The 23528-nt window shown below is 39.2% G+C and overlaps 1 long non-coding RNA gene across 1 annotated transcript; it reads left to right on the top strand.

Moving 5' to 3' along the window:
* Nucleotides 1–6333: 6333 nt before the first annotated feature.
* On the top strand, nucleotides 6334–21962 carry LOC121255759. The gene is made up of 4 exons (XR_005938850.1): nucleotides 6334–6496; nucleotides 13639–13647; nucleotides 20689–20695; nucleotides 21949–21962. It is a non-coding gene; the product is annotated as an uncharacterized LOC121255759 (long non-coding RNA).
* The last annotated feature ends 1566 nt before the right edge of the window (nucleotides 21963–23528 follow it).

Genomic DNA, 23528 nt, shown 5'->3' with positions numbered 1-23528 from the left:
CCTTAAACACCTCATGAGACCCTTCCAAACCCAATTTGAGCCTTGGACGAAATTGGTTGCATCAACCAACTCAATGAACCAAACCAGGTGCACCTTGGTCTAGTTTGTGTAGGAACAGATTGGGTTAATTTTGAACCAGTCATCTACCATGGTTTGCACCACCAACCTACGCCACCTCTTTCACCACCCAATCCCCAAGAGGTCCCATGACTATCATGAAGGATTTTGACTCAATTTTGCTGCACAAAATCATCCAAAACCGAACTGAATTTCTGCCACCTCAAAACCACCTCCATCCGTCGGTTTCCAAAGATGGTTTGAGGGATTTTTTACCACCCAAATGATGCCCACGACCTAGACATCTCTACAGACCCTTGCAGCTACTGTGGAAAGAGAATCATGGTGGTTTTAGGCCACTATTCCCCTTGCACAAGGTGACATAAGCCCATAGAAACAATATGGAAAATTTCCAGACTTGTGCACCTCCCACTTCACCCAATCACCTTCCACCAAGGCCAACGCCTCCTACCCCCTTGGCCACCTATAAATACCTCCCTCACCTCCTCATATCCTCTACACCTCAGCTCCAAGATTTCTCTTAAGCCTTGAGAGCACTTCTCCCTCTTAGAGATCAAAAGAATGAAACCGAGTGAATTCTTGGTGAGTTCTTAAGTGTTCTTATGTAAGGTTGTCTTGATGCTTGCAAAAGGTCATGAAACTTGTAAGTTTTCTTGCTTTTGATCTTAGTTAGCATGTCAAGTTTTATTTCCAACTGTTGGTACAAAATTTGATTGAGTTCTGGAAAGGTTATCATGCTTAGTTCAAAACCGGATCAATTAAGATATGGTTTGAATGATTAAATGATTTTAAGTGAGAATTTAGGTATGGCATGTCTTAAGCATGATTTGATATGATTTATCATTGTCTTAACATAATTATAGAAAGTTTAAATTGTGGTTAGAAGTATGTCATGGTAGGTTTTGAATCTATCTTGTTTTGATCATCAAGTATGTATCGATTTTGAACATATTAGTGATTAAAGATTTCTTAGCCAAGATTAAGTGTTGGGATGAACTTGATTATCTAAGAATTATCCTTCATGATGTCATTAAAGATGTTATTGATCATTTGTGATTAAAGAAAATCTCATATGCATGCATTCATAGGGATCAATAGTTGAAAACACACTTAGGCATCAACTAGAGTGCATGCCACGGGTTGGGACTGTTTGGGAAAGTTTCACTTTGATTTTTGAAAATCCAATGGCATAGATGGTTTTAGAATGCCAAAAATATGAGGTTTATGAAATTTGGTTAAATTTGGAGTTCGTTTGCAATTAGTGAAAATTTCCAACCTAAATGACAATTTTTGAAAGTCTAGTGATATTTTTGTAAAGACCCAATTTTTGAAGCCTTCGTTTGTGAACCTTATCCATAGAAGTATTAATCATAACTTAGTATGCACTTGATTTAAGCAGTTACGACATTATTTTCAAATTACTCAGGAAGTTTATAAGTTGGCCTCTAACTTACACCTTGATAGATTATTTATGAATCATTGATAAATGTTTCATTCATATTTTAATTATCATTTTGAGCATGAAATATCATGTTTTATGATATATTGAGTGCATACTTACATGACATGTGAGATTTTCACCATTTTTAGCATATTGCATATAAATGTCATTTTTACATGAAAACTTGCTATATATACACATATCATGAAATATATTTTTCAAACATAGCATAAAAATAATTTTTGTCACAACTCCAAAGGCTAGGATGAGGAATTATCTTAGTGGAACACCTCTGTCCAATCTGGAGTGTTTAATAATGAAGTGGTAACCCCCGGGTTGACGAAGAACAATCAATAGGCTTCGAATATGTTCTTTTTAAAGAAAGCCAGAACGAAATCAACATGTTATGACATCTAATGCTAGTGGATATACACGTTATGATTTTTATGATGTTATGTTATATTACCAATGCATTGAGAATGAGTCTATATACAACGTAGTTTCAACGTGAATTGCACTATGGTCACCGGCAGGTACTCACAATGCATATGGGAAACTGTGACGTTACTACACATTATGAAGTTAATTATGAATTGCTAATAATGATGAAAGTTTATAATAAAAGTTTATAATGAAGTTATGTTTTAAAAAAGGATGGCAAAAAAATGTTTATTGAAGGAAAACCCGTGTCTCCATTTTTCTGAAATGTTGAGAAATCTGGATGGGAGACATGCATATTGATTTCTTTACATCTCATACATTACATACTTATCGTGCTTCATGTTTAATTTTATATTTGTGCAAGTTGATTGTTTAACTTACTGAGATTTTGAGTAAATCTCACCCCTTGTGGGACCACTGTCATTCCACTTGGAATGATAGAAGTTGTACCAAGTCTTGAAGAGAAAAGATTGAGCTAGATGGAGCACTGGATCCAACTAATTGAGGAAGAGCCAGACATTGAAAGGAGACTAGATTTAATCTTGATGTTTATAGTCCAAGTCTTTCATGCTTTAAATCGTATGAAGAGAATGATTTGACTTTAACTCTTAGTTGCACTAAGTCTATGCTTCATTGGTATTTTGAACTTAATAATTTCCAATGAAGTTGGGATGTTTTTAGTTATTCTGGCATATTTTATACTTACACCTTTTATTTCTGTTGCGATTATTGCATACTGCTACTTGCATGCTAGGATTGCATTGCATATTAACTGTCATATACGAGAGTATGTAATCTTGTGTTGCATGTTCTGACGCTCAAAGTTTCCATTTCATCCCAAACGGAGGTTGGGGTGTCACAGTCATCTCATCTCTAATCCAAATGGCTAAGATGAAAATGTTTAAAGTGCATTTGACTAGTTTCATATACGACAAAAACAAGTTCAGACCATTACTTTTTGTTTTTCAGAAGGAGAATGTTTTTTTTTTCACGGGAGTGTAATGAAGTTAACATCTCTGCCCCTCACCCACCCCTCATCTCGATGCAGGGCTCGTCACTTTGGGCAGACCCACCCTGTGCCGTGATCGACGCCAGACATCACCATTTCATCTCACTTTATGGCATGGTCGAGGGGGCACCGCTGCAATCAATTTTAGACCATTCGATTTTGGGGTTGGAAGGTAGTGGCTCCTGCAATCAAATTGACACCCACGCCTCTGCAACCCAAGTCCCTTCAACACGTGAGATGTAAGTCCTTTCAACCCAGCTTTTCCAAGACTGCCCCGGTAACCGTACATGAACCTCAGCTTTTTTTTACAGAGATTCCCCTGCCCCCTGACCCAAAGTCTGCTCAATACCCATTAGAGTTTTGAGGTTTTTGAAATCTCAAAACAGTGTAGAAATTGGTTTATTCGTGCTCCTCACATTACAAATTCACACATGCTGACACAAATGAAACCCACCATTCCAGCTCGTTGCAAACTGCACCTCAATAAATTGATCCTACCATAAACTCCCACAGGGTATTTATATCACCACCATGGCTCCAAGGACACGGTCCTTCCGAGTATGTGAATTTAACTTCAATAATTTTTTTGCTTCTATTTATGCAATGCACAAATATGTTGGATGTCTAGGCTTTGATGTTGTATAATGAAATTGTCTATATGCTGTGATGTTTATGGTTTGATGTTGCTGCTTTTTTTTGGCTTACATACTTGAATGTGGTAGTGGGGGCCTAAATACACATGCTCTGATGAAGTGTAAAGTTGAAATTTTATTTGTTATTAGAGGAAGTTGAGTGATCTTTATGTTTCATAGACGAGTTGCAGATAAGTAAAGAGAAAATGAAGAGTAAATTTGCAGATAATCCTTGGTACAGACAAATAGAAATTCCAAATGGCAAAAAATAAAGTCGACCAATTCATCTTTGACAGTTTTTTGGATGTGTAGCAGGTAATGAAATGTAAATGTAAATTGTTAGCAAGCACTAAACAAAGTAAAACAAGGAAACTATTTTAAGCTGCCCTTTATTAAAGGGCTCACAGAAGCGAGTCTATCTTTAAATACTATTGTGCATCCTTACTAGTACAGTTTAAGAAATGTTTGGGTCAAAACTTGGCATTTAACCTGACCCAGAATGTATTAGGATCATCTGATCATGTCCCCCAATATATTCATGAGATCCATTAATTTTAGAGGTTTTTCTTTTCTTTTCTTTTTTTGTTTTTTCACATCAAAGGCAAGCAGACATACCATATGCTTCCTCACAACACACACAAAATCTAAATATATCAGCATGTAGGACGATAACCCCCCCCCCTCCCCCTCCCCCCGCCGAAAAAAAAAAGAATAAAATTTTAAAAATAAAATGAAAACACACACACACAAACAAAACACTAAAAACCTTCAAAGCTGAGATAAGGGTAGTGAGCTCTGCTCTGGTGATAGGAATATAACATGATCAATATGCAGGAAGTTATTTGCTAAGTAGGTGCATGAAGTTCTAGACAAATAAAAGAAACACTCTTCACATTCTCTTGGGTGGAAATGATATATTTATCCAAGTCAAATACCATTTTTTTTTAAGTCAAATACTATAGTGATATGCTAAATTCCATTGGCACTTCACTAGAATATATTAATATATAAAGGGGAATAACTGAGGAAAAGATCAATTCGGAAACTTGAAATATATGTGATACACACCATTTGAAGACATGAAAAAACTTGAACAAGTAAGAATTGAAATATTTAGATCTACATCATGTTGACCCATATATAGGAACATAATAACCAACTTGAAGAGGTGTATAGATTTCCAAAAATCAATCAATGAACCAAAAATAATTGCTATATATATAGTATATACCTCTGCGGTTTGAATGCTTGGACTTCGTGATGCAGTTTTAGAGATCTCTCGGAACCCATCTCTCTCTCTCGAACCCGTCTCCCTCTAAACCTTCATTACAGACCTGTCTCGAGGGGTGGGAGCCTCGGCTCCTTCCCCCTCCCTCCCTCTCCCACCGTCCCCTCTGTGTAGTGCTTCGCTTTTTTGTGTTTTGTTGTGTTTGTTGTGTTTTACAGGCTAAATAAGGGAGAGTCGTTGATCTTGAATGTCCGGCCACTATAGATCAGCACGCGCCTCTCCATGGCGTTGCCCAGTCTCCGATCTTCAAGTCTTCAGAAGGCGACGCCAATTGGAGCGGCGAGTAGCTCGCACGAGCGGCCAAAAGATCTTGGAGACGTTCGGCTAGTGGCTCTCTCGCGATGCCAAGAGGCCCTCTGTCGTCGTCACGCGCGGCGCCACTAGGGTCTGTGAGTCCCGATCTTCCAAGATTGGTCGTCGGTTTCTCCCAGGGTGGAGCGTGTACTGCATGAGCCTCCGTAGCCACGTGTAAAGCACGCGCCACCGCAGCCGGGTGGAGCATTGCTTTTTCTGTTTTTAGAGTGTTTTTTCATTGTATTTTATTTTCATGTCCTGTTTTTCTTTTTGAAATAATAAAAAATCTAAAAATGTTGTTCCTTCAAACCTTTGTCCGAACGGTGTATGGGGTTGGTGCACCTTACTCCATGTAGTCGGAGTATAAGTTTTGTCATTTGGTTACTATGTCTCTATCGAGGACAAAGTTGTGCACGACGGATCCTTTAGACCTTGGTCTTTAGAGATCGGTCGTCTGGACTAGACCATGTCAGCCATGAAAGTGTGCTGGAGAGCTATTAACGTATGTAACTGAATTTTTAAAGTCAAATTTGTATGTTCTTTGTTATGAATGAAATGTGATCCCTTTTATAAAAAAAAAAAAAAAAAATATCTCTGCGGTTTGGAAAGTTGATTGGTCTGGTCAGGAGCACTCACTTCTAGACTTCTAGTAAAAAAAATTAAGCTTTGGTTTATAATTTTCAAGTCATTTTATCAAGAATTTTGCATATTTATTCAGAAAGTAATGATACGCAAAACACATTTCATAATATATTTCACAACAACGTTACAAGATGAAGGTATTTGTATAAAATGATGTTACTTTTATAAGATATTTTACATAAATACTCTTCATTTAAAACATAATTATGTAAAATGTTGTGAAAAGTGTTATGCGTAAATCATTTTTCTTATTCAAACTATTAGTGTTGCTTGAAAATGTCATGCACCCATCATGAGAAGCTAACACACCCATGAGATTTCACTTGCAACATGTCTCATTTAGAGACCCTATTCAGACTACCTATTAATATCCAAGAGACAACTTGTAATTCTTGAATTAATAGCTGAATCTTTACTAATTGGTATTGGAGCAGTTGTAAGAAAAGAAGGAAGGTGGAAAATGGCAATTGGCTCTGTTTGTATTTATAAGGTGATGGTATTGTTTGTTACAACTGAAATGATAAGATAATTACATACATAGTAGATAAGTATGAATTTTAAATTACAAAGAATCTGATCATGGCTTAATCTAAAATGCAAAACTGATGTAAGAAACACTATCATTAGTAAATGTTTGAATTGGAGGCAAGTTACAGTGTTGGTTCTAGCTTGTACTTGCTATTAGGTCGTTGAAATATTCTTATATATTGTCTTTCTTTTTCATTTGAGAAATACTACTTATTATTTTCATACCACACAACAACATTAATTTGTGTTCAAAACATGATACAAATTACATAGGTCAATTTACTTCACCAACTTTGATTCCTCCACAAACTTCCTTTTCTCTCACCCATTTAGTTTCACCTTACCAACCACGCCAAAGTAACACCATTTGATACACACCATTTGTCCTAAATACACTATTCATTTGACTTGCTCTTAGACAAAACTTGGAGCTGCTAGATCAAGATTATTAATAGAGTCCCAAGTGCATCTGCATCTGCATCATGCTACCACTTTTCTCCTATATTAATTTACTATTTTTTTAATATATTAGTATAGCTTTTAGACCAAAAAAGAAAATTGTGAGGAGATTAGAGTGTGAATGTCATGCGTGACGGCATGTACACATGTCTTGGGGGTTGGATTTTGCATGCGCATTGAACATGGTTTCTTGGTATGATCATGATTTGTTGCAGCACTATGTTTTTTGGTGGATTGTGTTGAAAACTGGAATCACTGAGCACTTTGTTTGATTTTTCTTGTTTTAGCACTTGAACAAACTACATCTTCATAAGCTGATGGTTGTTGTAATAACCCTTGACTGACCTTACCACCAATTAAAAAACCTTTTCTAAGAGACCAGTTTTATTTTTAAAAGGTAATTTTATTTCTGTAAAAAATAATTTGTTCTCTAATAGTTATTATATATATATATATATATATATATATATATATCTTGTGATGGAAATGTAGGCAGCCTTCGAGTCCTGTTTTTTATTCCTTACTGTTTTTATATATACTTTTGAATTAGCTTATATTAAGCTTAATACACTTTGGTCTTTTCTATTCTAATAGCAGTACTACTTACGCTCTTCTCCATCACTGCGTGCATCGCAACAGGTATGAATTGCTTTCACTCCACACCCATTACTTGTATTAGTTCTTTATAATACATTTTCAGATTTCGGTACTACTTGTTATGTTGTTATACATGTATGAACTTTTTTTTTTTTTTTTTTGGCCTGCATACTTGAATATGGGTACTTTCATGAGTAAACTTTTGTCTAGTGAAATAAAGGGGATGTAATGTGACTGGTCTTAGAAAATGTTGCCTGATATGACTTTTTTTTATCATTAGAATGGATGACTGTTGACTTAATTTTACCAATTCTAGATACCCTTTCCATTTTTTAAACCAAATGGCTTTCTATTTATAGCCAATTGCAGCACTCAGGTCAAAATTTGTTGTGATGAATTAGGGAATTTTATTTGATTTGTCAATGCTATATGTAAATCCTAGAGATTAATGCATTACTTTAGTACCAAACTTATTATGATGTTCAATAAAGAACATTATAATACATTGTTGTAAAAATATTTCTATTTTTCATGTCTACCCTACCAAAAGAATTATTCAAATTGACATGAGGTTATAATTTTGCATATTTTACAAACAATAACTTGCATTGCTATTTTATCAATTTCTTAGCTATTAAACATGAAAACATGGATGATCCGGAAAACACGAGTCGTGATCGTGAAATGTGGGTCGATGGCATAGAGGAGGAGGTATTCATTGACATGCTTTACCAAGATGTCATTACCAAGACGTCATTCATGATAGATTAAGGATTGGCAAGATCATGAGTAAGGAGCATACCTTTTATGTTGAGCGGCTCACCGCTGTTGGCGTGAGGGTGTTTGACTCAAGCTAGATACGGGGCAAAATCCAGAGGTTAAAAGCCCAATAGAATCTGTTTACTTATTTAATGAGCCAAACCGGGATGGGTTGGGATCTTGACATGAAGAAGGTAGTGGGAAGCGATGAGGCCTAGGAAAATGCCCATCAGGGTAAATGCATACTTGTGCCCTGATTATCTAATTTTCCTGTGTCCAACTTTATAGCTAACATGTATGTATTATGAAAACTCAAAAATAAATGGGGGAGCTTTCTGACATTTGGCCTACCAAAGTACAAGGAGTTGTGCATCATATTCGGTACTTTAGTTGCATACGGGACCTTGCAACATGCCTCAACACAACTGTCTCTAGATAGTGATGAGGAGCAGCAGCTTGATTCGGAGATGTGAGCTCAACTCGCTCCCCGCATTGGGCAGTCGATAGGGATTGTCCATCGATGTTTTGATGGGGATGGGGTCACACTCATGCGGTTTAGATGCACATTCATCATGTAGGCATAAATAGAAAATGAACCCGCTCGATCAAGAAATCTCTGCGTGCTAGATCAGGTTAAACGCATGCAGATCGTGCGACGTAAGTGGTATAAGGATGAGGAAGCTATGGGTTCAGTAAAGTGCAACAAATGATCATAGCCTAATGAGGGCAACGACGGAGGTTGCAATCCGATTAGTCATTTTATGACATTGCTCAACAAGATTTTCCCGAGACTGGAGGGCCCACAATGCTATAATGCAATAAAGGAGTTATGGGACCCTATTATGCAGCAGTACTTCTTGTCGTTGGATCCCGCCAAGACAAAACTTTGGGCCCGTCCTTGTTGATGAGCATGTATGATAATTGCCTTGTCATTTATTTATTTTCGCTCTTGCTACTTGTATTTTCGAGACTACTACTTTATGAGTTATAGGTTACTTTATTTGTGTGACTGCTACTTTATTTGTTTCATGAGACGATTATGTATTAGTTTGATGAGTTTATGTACTGCTACATTTTCCATGATCGTTGGGATATGGTATTAAGTGCGATATTTATTACTAATATTTTTTCTTGCAAAGTATATGTTGGATGGTTGATGACAACTTAAAAATAATAGAGTTTCTGTTTCTGTATTAAAATATAATGTTGTCGATATATGAAATTCTAATTCCTAACTATTTTGGTCGGACAACATAGTAGAACGTGGTAGAGCATGGATGATGCAAATTGGTCAGTGGGAACCTCCTCGATGGACGTAAACCTCGATATGTATGACATCTTCCCTAATAAGGGTGCAACTGATAGTAGTGATGAATTTGCAGAAAACACGGTTGAGATCATGGACCTCCTTAGGAATCTCGGTCGTCGAAAGCAACAAAATCTTATAACAGCCACAACATAATATCGACCTGTGGGGACATCAATATATTCTAGAAGTTTTGAATGGAAATTCAGAGAATTTTCACAAGTTATTCCGAATGGAGGTTGATGCCTTCCGCGCATTATGCTTCTTGTTATGGAACAATGGTTTTTTAGGGATTCTAGAAAATGGATGACCATCAAGGAACAAATATGCATATTCTGTTCGATAGAGGCGCTTGGAGAAGAACAATGCATTGTGGCTCAACGGTTTTAACATTCAACAGAAACCATTAACTGGCACGTAAGGAAAGTCACACGGGCCCTATGGCGCCCTTAGCCCTCGCTTGGGATTTGACGGAAACTGAAACGCCGGGACATGCAACACCAGGGTTACCTACCCCTCGTACATGACAAATAAGATACAATGCACCTATTGATAACTAACAGTATGCAGTATATCGCAGCGGAAAGTCAACTTAAGCCAATTTAAAGGAAATATTAGTAATGGTACCGAAACATAAGATTCCAATATTTTGCATAATTCCAAAATAGTCATCATAGTGGATATGAGTTTCTAAAGAACTCCCAAAACACGGGACCAAACATTTAAAAACTTAAACAAATGATCTTTTCCCAAAAGTGGTCCCATAATATTGTCTTGATCTTTAGTGAGATTCGGCCCTCACTCGCTTCTCTAAAGCCCGGTCCTTCTCCCTATTGTGGGACCTTCTAAACTTTTCTATGTCTTCAATTATCTCAGTAATTGCTCTATCAATCGACTCGAGATGGTCCAAAATGGAAGGCTCGGACGAGCCTATAACCATCTTAGGCATGATCCTCTTCGAAAGAGGTATTGTCCTCTAGTGCTTCGTCATTTGCGTTGACTAAACCTGTCACAACTTATATAATTCCGAGTGAGAAATGATAGTGGGTAAATACAACAATGAAATTTCAAGAAATCTCAATAAGTAAATAAATAACGTGCAACAAATATCATAAGCATATGAAACAAACTTAATAATGAATGCATGAACATGAACTTCTACATATGTTCTTAACCTTTCAAAGACTTCATATTAAAAACATTACATTTCATAACCTTGACTTTCATAAACATGCTTTCATCATTTCATACTTAAGAGCTCGTAGCGTTTCTTGACTTATAACATAACATAACATTAGATACCTCACGGCTCCCCTATGCACCATGTGTTCCCCGCTAGTTACTGCATCAACCATCGGTCACTTTGATCAAGGTAACTACGTCTTGACTTTTGTATACAACAGATCACATTTCGCCTTCACCGTAGGTGCTCTCACTAGCTTTAAGTGCAATCTCGCTCCAGAATCCTTTTCTTTTAGGTACCATTCGAGATCTGTCGACAGTACTTCGTCGACCCAGGGGTATCCCTCTATTTTAAATACTCTTGGGAGGACAGAGGAGTTCTACTAGGACATTCCCTCATCCCAGCATTTGGAGTTATGATAAAAACTTCACTTTTTAAAAAGACTATTTTTCCTTTCGAAAAGGGTTTTCACAATCTCAATGCATGTGACATTAAAATAAATCTTAAAACTTTTATGAAACACATGAAATGCCAAAATGTTTCATCATAACCATGAGATGCCAAAATGCTTATCATAATAACCATAAAACATTCATTCATGAAATACATATCGCTTTACGGCTTAAAAATATTAGAACATGTTCCTTTATACTTACTCGAAGGCATTCATATCAACCAAAGGCATACATTCCAATCATCATCATGTAAGGGTTGAAACATATAAAACCCTAACCTAACCAAACATCATTCGTACCACATCAATCTTAAGACACCAATGATCGTGCTTCATCCATAGGGTTGGCCGAAACCTTTTATCATAGTAAACATGCAATTTAATCAATTTTCATGAACATGGAATCTTCTAATGCATTGGACAAAACCTTTAAAATAAGAATTTCAAGGCCGAAACCCTTCCTTGTAATCATGGACAATATTTTCATGAGTTTAGTCCTATACTAAAAACGTTTCAGTGACAACCGTTCATGTATAAACAAACATTGTAAAAACTGAACCCTAGCATGGCATTCTTACTCCCTTTTCATATCATACACATCTTCCTTAAACCATTTCAATCATACTTTAAAATAATCATAACAAAAGAAGTTCATAACACATGGAAGAACATCAAGTCCCAAACAATCATACAAAACCGAATCAACCAACAAGTTCACAAGCCATATGCATAAAATATCCAAATACAAGTTATAGGTGCACTTACAAAAATCTGAATATGTGTTTAAAACAAGAAGCTGAAAATCACATGTAATACTAGTTAGGATCATTGCTCAAGAAAGTCCTAACCCATGTGTTCATGTGTAGTGCTTCTTACACCCTTTTATTTCCAAGAAAACCTCAAGTTTTCGAACCCTTCCCTCTTGAATCCAAACTTGCTTTCCAATAGAAACCCTAGCTACAACTCACTAGTGTTGTGACCATTTTTCCTCAGAACACCATGTTTTTAGAGCTTAAAGACAAGTAGGGTTACATTATCTTTCTTGAAGAAAAAACCCTGATCTAACCATGTGAGTGTTGGCGTGGTTCATGTGGAATAACCTTTCAAAATACAAGCTAAATCCATCTAGCTCAAGTGTGTGGATGTTAGAGCATAAGTTCTAGATGAACTATGCTTAAATCGAAACTTCCTCTCTCTTCAATCCGTGTGTGTGTTTGTGTAGTAAGGGAAAGGTTGCTTCATACCTTCTAGTCTCTCCTTTTGAAAATATCTCCTAGCTTTGCTTAACTTCCAATTGATGTTTGAATGAGAAGAAGGTATGGTGGAGAGTGTTTGGATGGTGAGAAAATGATAGAAACATGGGAGGAAATGTGTAGTGACCGAAATTCACAAAAGAAGCATAAAATGGCCAAAGGTCCAAAGGTTTTCGGTTTGTCCCCTTTTATAGACATTTTAAGAAGCCTTTTGCATGAAACAAGCTCATGCATGGATGCCATGTGGCATGTAGCCCTATGACCTCTTCCCATAGCTCATCATTTGATTATGTTATGAACCAAAAGCATCATTTCCTACATGTGGCACCTCCCTCTTCCAAAACCGAATTCACCTCCCTCATTTGCCCTTCATTTCATGTATTGGTTAAATGTATCCAGTGGCTAAAAGGTCCTTTGTCCACTCAAATCATCTTCTATCTCTTACATGTGTGCATGAGTGCCAAGTGGCATGTGAAGAATGTGTGTAAGTGCTTGGGCTACCGAACCCCTTTCTCTTCCCTAAGAGATCTTCTTTTCACTATACTTTTGGACAAGTATGTGATTGGTCCTCTTTTTGGCACAAAGATCTTGCCCTAGTTGACCATCTCAAAGGTTTCTTACACAAGCTTTTCTTCTAGAAGCCCTTAGGCGTGTAGCCTTCTTCCCTCCTTGTTCTTACTCCTTTCCAAGGCAATGTTTACCTGCCTTCATGCATGGAAGACACATGGCAAAAAGCAATCCTTTCTCCTCTCCTTGTTGCCGTCGAAGGCCTCTTGGCCTTCCCTAGTTCCATTTTCCTATAATCCTAATCATTTCCTTCTAAGTTCCTTTCCCCATGATGACGTGTATCAAAAGTTTCCTTCCACAAGCAAATATCTTCATGCATGCGTGACACATGGCGAAAAGTGCTAGATTTTCCTATGATAGGTGTGAAAGCCAAAATTCCTAGCTCATTCTCACCTCCCTTCCCTTATTTCCATCTAGATTCATCAAGTCCTATACTTAACCTCATTGGATGTCAAGCACCATGCATAAACCTTAAGTTGGGTGTGAGCCCTAATTGCATTGGACTTCAAAACCCTAATTTCTTACAAGGCCAAAACTCTCATGGGCTAAAATATTTTTACACAAAAACCTATAAAGTCTTGTGTTTGGGTATAGGAGAGCCTTTGGGTGTGTGGTGTTATGTTGGAGAATTTGTGATAACAACAAGGAAGTGCCATGGAATTGGATGAACTTGTTGTTGATGGTTTCAACAAAAATCACAGTGGAAGGACATGCAAGTGAAAAGATGGGCGGAGCTGCAAATATCAAAGGCGAGGTCCTTAGTAAAAATGAATTGATTATCATTTGTTCTCTAGATCTTGATGAAGCAAAAGTTAAACAGTTCAGGGATGCCATTGAGAATAATTACGGGCTTAAATTCCTTGTGGATGATCTGCCTTTATGGGGTTTTGTTGGTGCATTGCATTCGAATAAGAATATTGAGAAGTTGTTTGATGAAAGGTGTGAGAGAAGGTTGACACCTGATCAAGTCACGTTCTCAATCTTACTTGGATTATGGAAGATAATCATGACTAGAGCAACTGATCTTGTAGTTGATAGACTTGGGAGGAGTTAACTCATGTTGTGTTTATATTTTACTTATGTTGTTGTGGTTGTTATTCTGCATGGGGTTGTACAACTTGGCTCTTTGAAGTCACAAAAGATGTGAAGATTTTGAATCATGTTATAGATGCTTTATTGGGTCTTCAAGGTTCCTCTATAATGCATGTGCCTAGTCCAATACTAAGTAGTATGAAGAATTTAGTACATTTGCATATTATGCCAGTAAATAGTTCGGCTTTAAAGGTGATTATTGACTATTTACACAATTTTGATAAAGTCAAGGACAAAGAAAGGGCAAATTTGTAGTTGCCCATGTTTCCATCTTTTGGGAAAGGTGGAGGAAATTCTTATACATTTTTACTGCATGGTTTTTTATCTTACAAAGATAGTGGAATGGTCAATGACTCATGAGCGGACTCTGTAGTTTATCCAGCTTTGATTATGATTTTTGTCATTATTCTAATTTCTACCACTATAGTTAGTGTTTTGGTTAGTTTTAGCTTTGTTGCAATATATGGTATAGCAGACGTTGCCCATGCTGAGCTCTATTGCCAATGGGTGAGGACTCAATATTTAGAGCTTGTGGATGGAGTTCTCCACAATATACTTTTGGGCATGTGTGCTGATGTTAGATATGTTGATGAAGTCGTGAAGAAATTTTGGGTTATGAAGAATTTTGAGACCTGGAAGCTTGACAGTTGGTCATTTTCCACCAATGGGAACTCTAAGACTAGATCAAGGAATCTCACTCGCACCTTGTGGGCAAAGTGCTCTGATAGAGGAGGATTTATAACATTTCCCATGGCTTTGGACACGTTGGCTAGAGCTTGGGCTTCCACGTAGGGCTGGTAGATTAAATGGAACCTAGTATATTTTAGTTTGTGTAATGGGCATTGATGGGGATATAATAATGTATAAATAAAGCATGTTACTTGAGCAATAGAGAATTAAAATACATGTTACATGCTTATTTATACATTAATTTGAAGAAAAGACTAATGAAGCCATGTTATAGCAAAAATAGGTGCTGTACATTTATTTTAAGTAAAATGCACATGCAACCTATACACCTATGTGATAGAAATTAGAACCCTAGGGATTTTATTCCAAGTCTAAACCTAACTCTTCTATGCTACAGCACACCTCTATGCCATCGCAGATCATAGTGGAGCGAGGAATCGAGCAACCACAAGGCAAAGGATGGAATATTCGGTGGTCCCAGCAGTGGGGTTGGTTACACACGCAGTAGAGGGTGCAGGGAACAAGCATAAAAAGAGGAGAATCAGACATAGTAAGGATATACACAAGAAGTGCGAAAAATTGGAGAATCAAGAAGGGTTTGTTAGTGTTCATCTTTACCATTTTTTTTTTATTTCTACATATCTTTGGAAAAATGTTTTTCCCATTTTATATGCTCGAGTAGTCTTTCATACTTAAGCTCGGAAACACTATGATTGGGCTGAGTTTTGATGAGTTTTACTTCCTGTTTCATTTGAATAGTTGTATCTACAGATTTACAAACAGTCTTTACTTGAGTTTTATAGTAGGTTCTTGAGTTGATTTCTGAGTCATTGTTGACGTAAAGGCACAATGAATGCTTAGATTGCACCGAAAACTCACTTTGATAGAGTTCATTTCAAATGGATTGTTTATTAAATCAGTATAGGCCTTTGCAAGATATGAGTATTGCACGAAATTTATAAATCATCCGAGCATTTGTTTCTTGACTTAAATTGTGTTTGAAGTAATTCGGGGAAATATAATCTATTTCAAAATCAGCCCAAGAACAAGGATTTTGTAGCTTAGGTGTTTGTTTAATTGCTTCTTAGTCAGAAAATTTTGTGTTTAACTTGATTTTGCATACATCATTGACAGTCCAAAATTTACCATTTTCTTAGAAACCTGAATGAGCAGTTTTAAAATGGTAAAGTAGTTTTTTGTCATGATAAATCATTTCCATGCATACAAATATTATTATTTCTAAGTTTTTGTTTTTACATTGGATCGGATCCTTACATCCTATAGTTCCATATTTGATTATCACTTTTCTAGAAAGCAAAAGCATCCTTATATTTTTAGTGGTGGGATTAAGTTCTTTGATTACCATAGTCCATGTGAAATCGACCTTGGGACTCTCCCTAAACACATTGTACACCTTCTACACTTGGGAGGCATTTTTATTGGAGAGACAAGTTTCTAGCGCCTTTGTCGGGATCTAATGGCAAAATTTTGGAGCAAAACCTATCACAGCTGAAAGGATGCTTTATTGAGTTTTGAACCTCTTCACACTCTTGGTGACTTCTAACCCAACTTAATCTTTATTTATTTATTTTTCTTTTTCTTCTATATATATACTTGGAGTTTGTTTTCTGTAGTCACTTGGGCTATTGTATGTCTGTTTGGAATCGAGATCATACATTTCGTTTGGTATGAATAGAGTATGTGACATACTTTGACTGTGCATCACTTTCACATGATTCATCCTCTGAAAAATCTAGCATTATGGCTGAAGATAAACAAGATGAGAGAAGAGTGGGTAACCATAACAGAATCCTTAGAGATTATTTGCAACCTGCAGGACCAGTTCACCCTCATGCATAATTCAACCCTTAAATGAAAACAACTTCAACTTTAAACCTGGCATGATTCCCCTGATACCTCATTTTCATGGGATGGAATTAGAGAACCCATACCTGCACATCAAAGAATTTGAGGAAGTTTGTTCAACCTTCATGGATCGAACATGTATTGAGGAAGTAATTAGGTTTAAACTGTTCCCATTTTCATTAAAAGACAAAGCCAAAACCTGGTTAAACTCTTTAAGGCCCAGATCCTTAGGAACATGGCAGGAAATGCAAACTGAATTCTTAAATTTTTTTCCCTATTCATAGAACTAATGCACTGAAAAGGAAAATCATGAATTTTGCTATTAAAGACAATAAAACCTTTTATCAGTGCTGGGAATGTTCAAAGATTTGATTAATGTTTATCCTCACCATGTGTATGAAAACTAGAGAATAATTAGTTTTCTTTTATGAGGTTTTACAATCCAAGATGAGGCAATTTGTGGAAACAATGTGCAATGAGGATTTTTTTTAATAAAGAACCAGAAGAGGCCTTTGAATACTTTGACTATTTATCTGAAAATACTCAATCGTGGGATACTTCAGACATTTATGATAGGGCAAAACCCTTAAAAACCTATCTGGAGAGGGAAAGTATAATTTGAGGGAAGTGGATGATTTACATGCTAGGTTATCTATGATTTCTAAGAAATTAGAAACTATAGATATTAACAATGTGTAAATGAGGTTCAAACTATCCAAAAGGTGTCAGAAAGATGTAATATATGTGAGCATATAGGGCACTCAACTAATGACTGCCCTACAATCCCAGCTTTTAAAGAACTTCTTCTAGATCAATCAACACTATTAATATGGTTGCTAAATCTTTTCCAAGTCCATTCTCGAACACATACAACCCCAATTGGAGGAACCATCCAAACTTCAGCTGGAGAAATGATCATCCCTTAATCCACGGACCATCCTTGGGCCAGATGAGGAATCTCGAGGAAGCTGTCCAGCAAATGGCAACAAAGCTCCAACAATTCATGCAGGGGCAAGCCACCATCAACAACCAGAACTCACAAGCCATTAATGATATCAGGGGGTCCCTATCAAAGCTGACCACAACCCTAAGCATTCAAGTGAAGGGGAAGATCCCTGCTCAGCCACAACCTAATCCTCAAGGTCAACTCCATCAAGTGTTAGATGCAGTTGAAGGCTCAACCCTTAAACCACTAAAAGCTATCACAACCTTGAGGAGTGGTAAAGTTCTAGAAACACCCATTCCCATCCCAAAATCAAACAACTCTGGTAAGGTTTCTAACCCACTTTGCATAGAAGCTGAAAAAGAACAATGCACAGCACCTGCAAGCTTTCCCACAAGGTTAGCTTCCATACACAAGGATAAAAACCAGGCTGAAATCCAAGAGGTTTTTAAACAAGTAAGGATTAACATATATATGTTGGATGCTATTCAGCAAATTCCTTCATATGCCAAATTTTTTAAGGACTTATGCACCATTAAAAGAAAATTAGATGTGAAAAAAAAAAAAGGCCTTCCTTACTGAGCACTATCATTCAAAACAATACCCCATCCAAGTATAAGGACCCAGGGTCACCTACTATTGCCTGCATAATTGGAAACTCAAAAATTGGTCATGCATTGCTAGATCTAGGGTCTAGTGTGAACCTGTTGCCTTATACTGTATATGAGAAACTTCGCCTAGGAGAGCTGAAACCCACCTCAATCACATTGTAGCGAGCTGATAGATATATAAAAATACCTAAGGGGTAGTGGAAGATGTTTTATTCCAGGTTGATAAGTTTTACTACCCAGTGGACTTTGGTGTTCTTGACATGCAACTTTCAACCAATTCTATATTTCAAGCATCTGTAATTTTGGGAAGGTCATTTCATGCTACCTCAAATGCTCTAATAAATTGTAAAAATGGTGTTCTAAAATTAAGTTTGTAAAATATGACTTTGAAACTAAATATTTTCAACTTGTGCAGGCAGCCCCAAGAAGTGGAAGAAGTACAGGAAGTAAACCTGTTAGAAAGCATTTTTTTAAAAAACTTTTCCACTGTCCTTCTAGTGTACTAATTCATTAATTGATTTAGAGGATGATTTTGACCCAATTGACTCATCTAATGAATTTCCCTCTATTTCATTTATAGGGACCCAAGCTAAATTGTAGTGGAAACTCAAGTTTGAGCAACTACCCCAAGTGACATCAACAATAAGACCTACAGAGGAGCAAATTCCACCATTGGATCTCAAGCCCCTACCTGCATAACTTAAGTATGCTTTCTTGGGACTTCACAGCACCTTCCCTGTGGTCATCTCTTCTTGTTTAACTAATAGACAAGAAGATGAACTATTGGAGGTTCTAACAAAACATAAAAAGGCCATAGGCTAGACCTTGGCCGACATTAAGGGCTTTAACCCTCTAATCTGCACCCATAAGATTTACTTGGAGGAGGATGTCAAGCCTTCGAGAGAAGTGCAAAGAAAGTTTAATCTTTCAATGAAAGAAGTAGTGAAGAATGAGGTCCTTAAGTTGTTAGGTGTGGGTATCATTTACCCCATCTTTGATAATAGGTGGGTCAGTCCTACATAACTAGTACCAAAGAAATCTGGGTTGACAGTAATAAAGAATGAGAAGGATGAGTTAGTGCCCATGAGGGTGACTACAGGATGAAGAATGTGCATAGACTATAGAAAGCTTAATACAACCCAAGAAAGACCATTTTTTTTTTTGCTATTTCTTGACCAAGTCCTAGAAGAAGTTGTGGGTCATGCATTTTACTGCTTTTTGGATGGGTTCTCAGGCTATTATCAAATTGAGATAGAACCTGAGGAGCAAGAAAAAATTACTTTTACATGTCCATTTGGAACTTTTGCATTTAGAAGAATGTGCTTTGGGTTGTGTAATGCTCTAGCAACTTTCCAAATATGCATACTCAGTATATTTAGTGATTTAATTGAAAGTAACCTATAAGTGTTCATTGATGATTTCTTTGTTTTTGGAAGCACTTTTGAAAGCTGTTTAACTAACCTGCAAGCTATTTTGACCAGGTGTGAGAAAAAGAATTTACTGCTTAACTAGGAAAAATATCATTTTATGGCTCAGCAAGATATAGTATTGGGGCATATAGTGTCTTCTAAGGGTATTGAGGTAGATAAGTCAAAAATTGATTTAATTTCTAAACTCCCAATTGATGCTGTAAAAATGGCTCAACAAGTCAGAAGGGGAGAAAGAGTCATTCCCAGCACACTGGGGCGACTCGGGGTCTCGTTCGATGTTGTTTGGAGCCCTCAGCAGTGTTGTTGTGAGGCTATACGGTGGCGGTGTATACGTCCATGGCAATGAATGGAAAATAAGTGCAGAGAAAGTAAATAGAGATGGTACCAAGATTTACGTGATTCGACACCAGGCCTATGTCCAGGAGGTTTGGGGAAGAGAAATCCACTATAATATTCTTGTTTATAGTCTATCATGGTCTCTCATATCTCATTGTACAATGGTGATGCTAAATATAAATTTACATGATAAGAAGCCTTCGCTGGAGCTCCCTTTTTTTGAGGTTGAAGGAGTCGTCGAATAGAAGAATCGAAGAAGAAGATCTAGCCCTTAGTCCTCTACCTGAAGGCATTTTATACATCTATTTGCGCGTGCCCGTCATTGCGTCTGTCAAGATGCCTTCTTCCCACTTGCGCCGCTCATGCTCTAAAGCCCCCTGCCACTTGCCTATCATGTCTCCCCCTTGTTCCCCACTTGATGTCTTTTGTCTTATAAGCCCCCCTTATCCCCACTCATCTTTTTGTCTTTCTCCTAAAGTGGCCTGTGGTTGGGCCATGTATTGGGATTTATTGTTTTTACCTACTCATAGTACCCCACGATTCTTAAGGGCAAGTAAAGACCTTCGACTTGATCTGCTGGATACGTAGGGAAGTAAATTCCGGAGGCCGGTCCCATTCATTTGTTCCTCCAGTGCAAATAGTAAATATTTCCAAACTCAAGTTTGACCGTGTATAGTGCGAGTGCGTGGCTCATCTAAGGCAGGAAATGGACTCGACTGCATAGAGTGCGAGCGCGAAACTCTGCTAATGCGAGAGATGGACTCATCCATGTATGGTTCGAGCGCAAAGCTCGGTTGTGACGGGAGGTTGGCTCGACTGCATATGGTGCGAGCGCGGAGCTCGGATGTGGTAGGAGGCTGGGTCGACCGCATATGGTGCGAGCGCGAAGCTTGAATAAGGTAGGAGATGGACTCAACTACGTAGAGTGTTAGCACGAAGCTTAGCTAAGGTGATAGATGAACTCGACCACGTATGGTGCTAGCGCAGAGCTCGGATGTTTGTTATTATTTGTAAAGTATATGTTTGTTTGATGCCTTTGTTTTGTTGTTAGTGTTGGAGTTTGTGTGAAGTAACCCAAGCAAAGTGGTCAGAAGGCCCGTCGACCCCTTGGGTCCACCTTAGGTAATTGCCGAGCCCGTCGACTTGTTCCCGAAGGCAACCCGTGCATGGCGGTTGTGGAGCTAGGAGGCATGTTAGCTTCAAAGGCTTATTCTCAAAAGTAACCCACTAGTAGTGGTTATGGCTCGAGCATGGCACTCAACGCGAGTTAAGGGAACCTTCTTCTTGTGAGTGTAGGGACTCGACTTTGTTGGACGGAGGGTCAGCGGCAAGTCCGGAGACTTGTGGCCTTACCCCGTAGCGAGTCAAGGGACCCGCCTTCTTATGAGTGTAAGGACTCGGCTTAATTGGACGGGCAATCGGCGGCAAGTCCTGGGACTTGACCTTGCCCCATAGTGAGTCAAGGGACCCATCTTGCGAGTGTAAGGACTTGGCTTAATTGGATGGGGGGTTGACAGCAAGGCTTGAGACTTGGCCTTAACCTGCAACGAGTCAAGGACCCGTCTTCTTACGAGTGTAGGGACTCGACTTTGTTGGACAGGAGGTCGGCACCGAGTCTAGAGACTTGGCCTTACCCAGCAGCGGATCTAGGGAACCAACTTCTCACGAGTGTAAAGACTCGGCTTTGTTGGATGGGGGGTCGGCACCAAGTCTAGAGACTTACCCTTACCCCGCAGCGGATCTAAGGACCCGACCTCGTGACCTGCATTCCATGTTACAGGAAGTAATTTTGTTAGTAGAAATGAGCTCACATAGATTTTGAGAATGACAAACCAGATAGTTTTAGCCACTTTAGTCGATCTTTTTGCTTTGACTAAAATATTGTCTGTTGTCAGTTGCGATTCCCAAGCAGGTAAGCTTCGTGTAAGTGGTTCCCGACCTGGCGGGCTACCGAGCTGATGAGGCTGGTCTGAGATGCGTTTCTCGTGTAGGTAACTCCCGAGTAGAGGTGACTTCCGGAGCCGAAGAGGTGTCATTCGAGCAAGCGAGGTTGTTGTGTGGCTGTTGTCTCGTATAGATGACTCCCAAGTGGGAAAGGCCTTCCTGTGCAGATGTGTTGCAGGTGCTTCACGAGCCTAGTTGCTCCTATGCAAGTGGGCTGCCCAGCTGAGGGGCTCCCGAGCGGAGTTTCTTTCGTGTGGATGGGCTGCCGAGCTGGAGTTGTTTTTAAGCTTAACTTCCATGCACGTGTGGTGATTCCCAAGCCGTACATGGTGTTGGTTTCCTGAGCTGAATGTTTCCTGAGCCGTGCATGCAGTTGTTTCCAGAGTTGTGTCTTTCGATCATGTGATTCCCAAGTAGAGTTGCTCCTGTGCAAGTGGGTTGTCCAGTTGAGGGGCTTTAGAGCGGAATTGCTTCCGTGCAGATGGGCTGCCGAGCTGGAGTTGTTTTTTAGCTTAACTTTCGTGCGCGAGTGGTGGTTCCCGAGCTATGCATGGTGTTGGTTTCCCGAGCTAGTGGGCTGCCATGCATGACCTTCCCGAGACGCTAAGTCCCGTCTAGATGACTCCCGAGCTGGAGGGGTTGAGATGGAGACTCCCAAGTGGGTTGGCTACCGAGCCGAGGTGCTGCTGTGGAGGACTGTAAGCAGGGAAGGACCCCGTGTGGGGGTTGCCCGAGCCGAGCAGCTGCGATGAACCGTGAGCAGGGGAGGACCCTGTGGGGGGTGTTGCCCGAGCCGAGGGGTTGCGATGAACCGTGAGCAGGGTGGCTGCCGAGCCGAGGTGATTCGAGATATCGGCCACATGCATTCTCATGCACGTGGCCATACAGTTAGGCCTCCACCACAGACGGGCTGGCATGGGTCGTCTTTAAGGGGATAGACGAAGCAGGCAGTTCGCATGGACACTGCCGCCACAGCCTGTGGCCCCTTCATACGTCATGTTGAGTAGACCAACCACTGGGCGTGGCCCCGCAGGAGGGCGGTCACGTCACACTAGATGGAAACTCCCAGCGGCCCAAGTGGTGGACGTCGGAGAGTCAAATGGGCTCACGGTGGCCAGTCATGAGCCTCTCGGGGGCGTTGGGCAATGTTTACACATTGCCCCGCCATGCCCGACATGCATGGCTAGCACCTACAATGACTATCGCGGCTGCGGCAAAGAATGCTAGCTGCCTAGAGTGCCTACTGGTGGCGCCATAGCGTGGGCATGAGGCTACCCACGGGTACAAGGAATGTGCACTTGTCCAGTTGCCATGCATGACCCTATTCATAGTGTCATGCACGGCCTTTACGTGTGCGGTGGCATTGTGCATTTAAGTACATAGTGCTGTTTATGACACCTACGCGTGCAGACCATTGTGCACTTAAGTGCACAGTAATTCCCTGCAAGTGCAAACGCCATGAGCATAGACTACACTCTCCCCGGTTAGGGAGACGAGCGACCCGGGCATTCAGACTGTAAGTGCCATGTGCAGGCCCTTACGGGCGAGCCCAGATTCTACCATAGCATCATTAATAAAAATAGGAGCAAAACAGTTTACTACTCTGGAGTAAGTTTCGTTTGTCTATTCGGAGATTACAGCACACCAAAAAATCATCCTTCCCCCACATCCGACTTAGAAAGTAC

The sequence above is a fragment of the Juglans microcarpa x Juglans regia genome, chromosome 3D (genome assembly GCF_004785595.1).
Source record: "Juglans microcarpa x Juglans regia isolate MS1-56 chromosome 3D, Jm3101_v1.0, whole genome shotgun sequence".
Classification (NCBI taxonomy): Eukaryota; Viridiplantae; Streptophyta; class Magnoliopsida; order Fagales; family Juglandaceae; genus Juglans; species Juglans microcarpa x Juglans regia.
The sequence above is the reverse complement of the archived record's forward strand: the minus strand, read 5'-3'. Positions and strand labels throughout refer to the sequence as shown.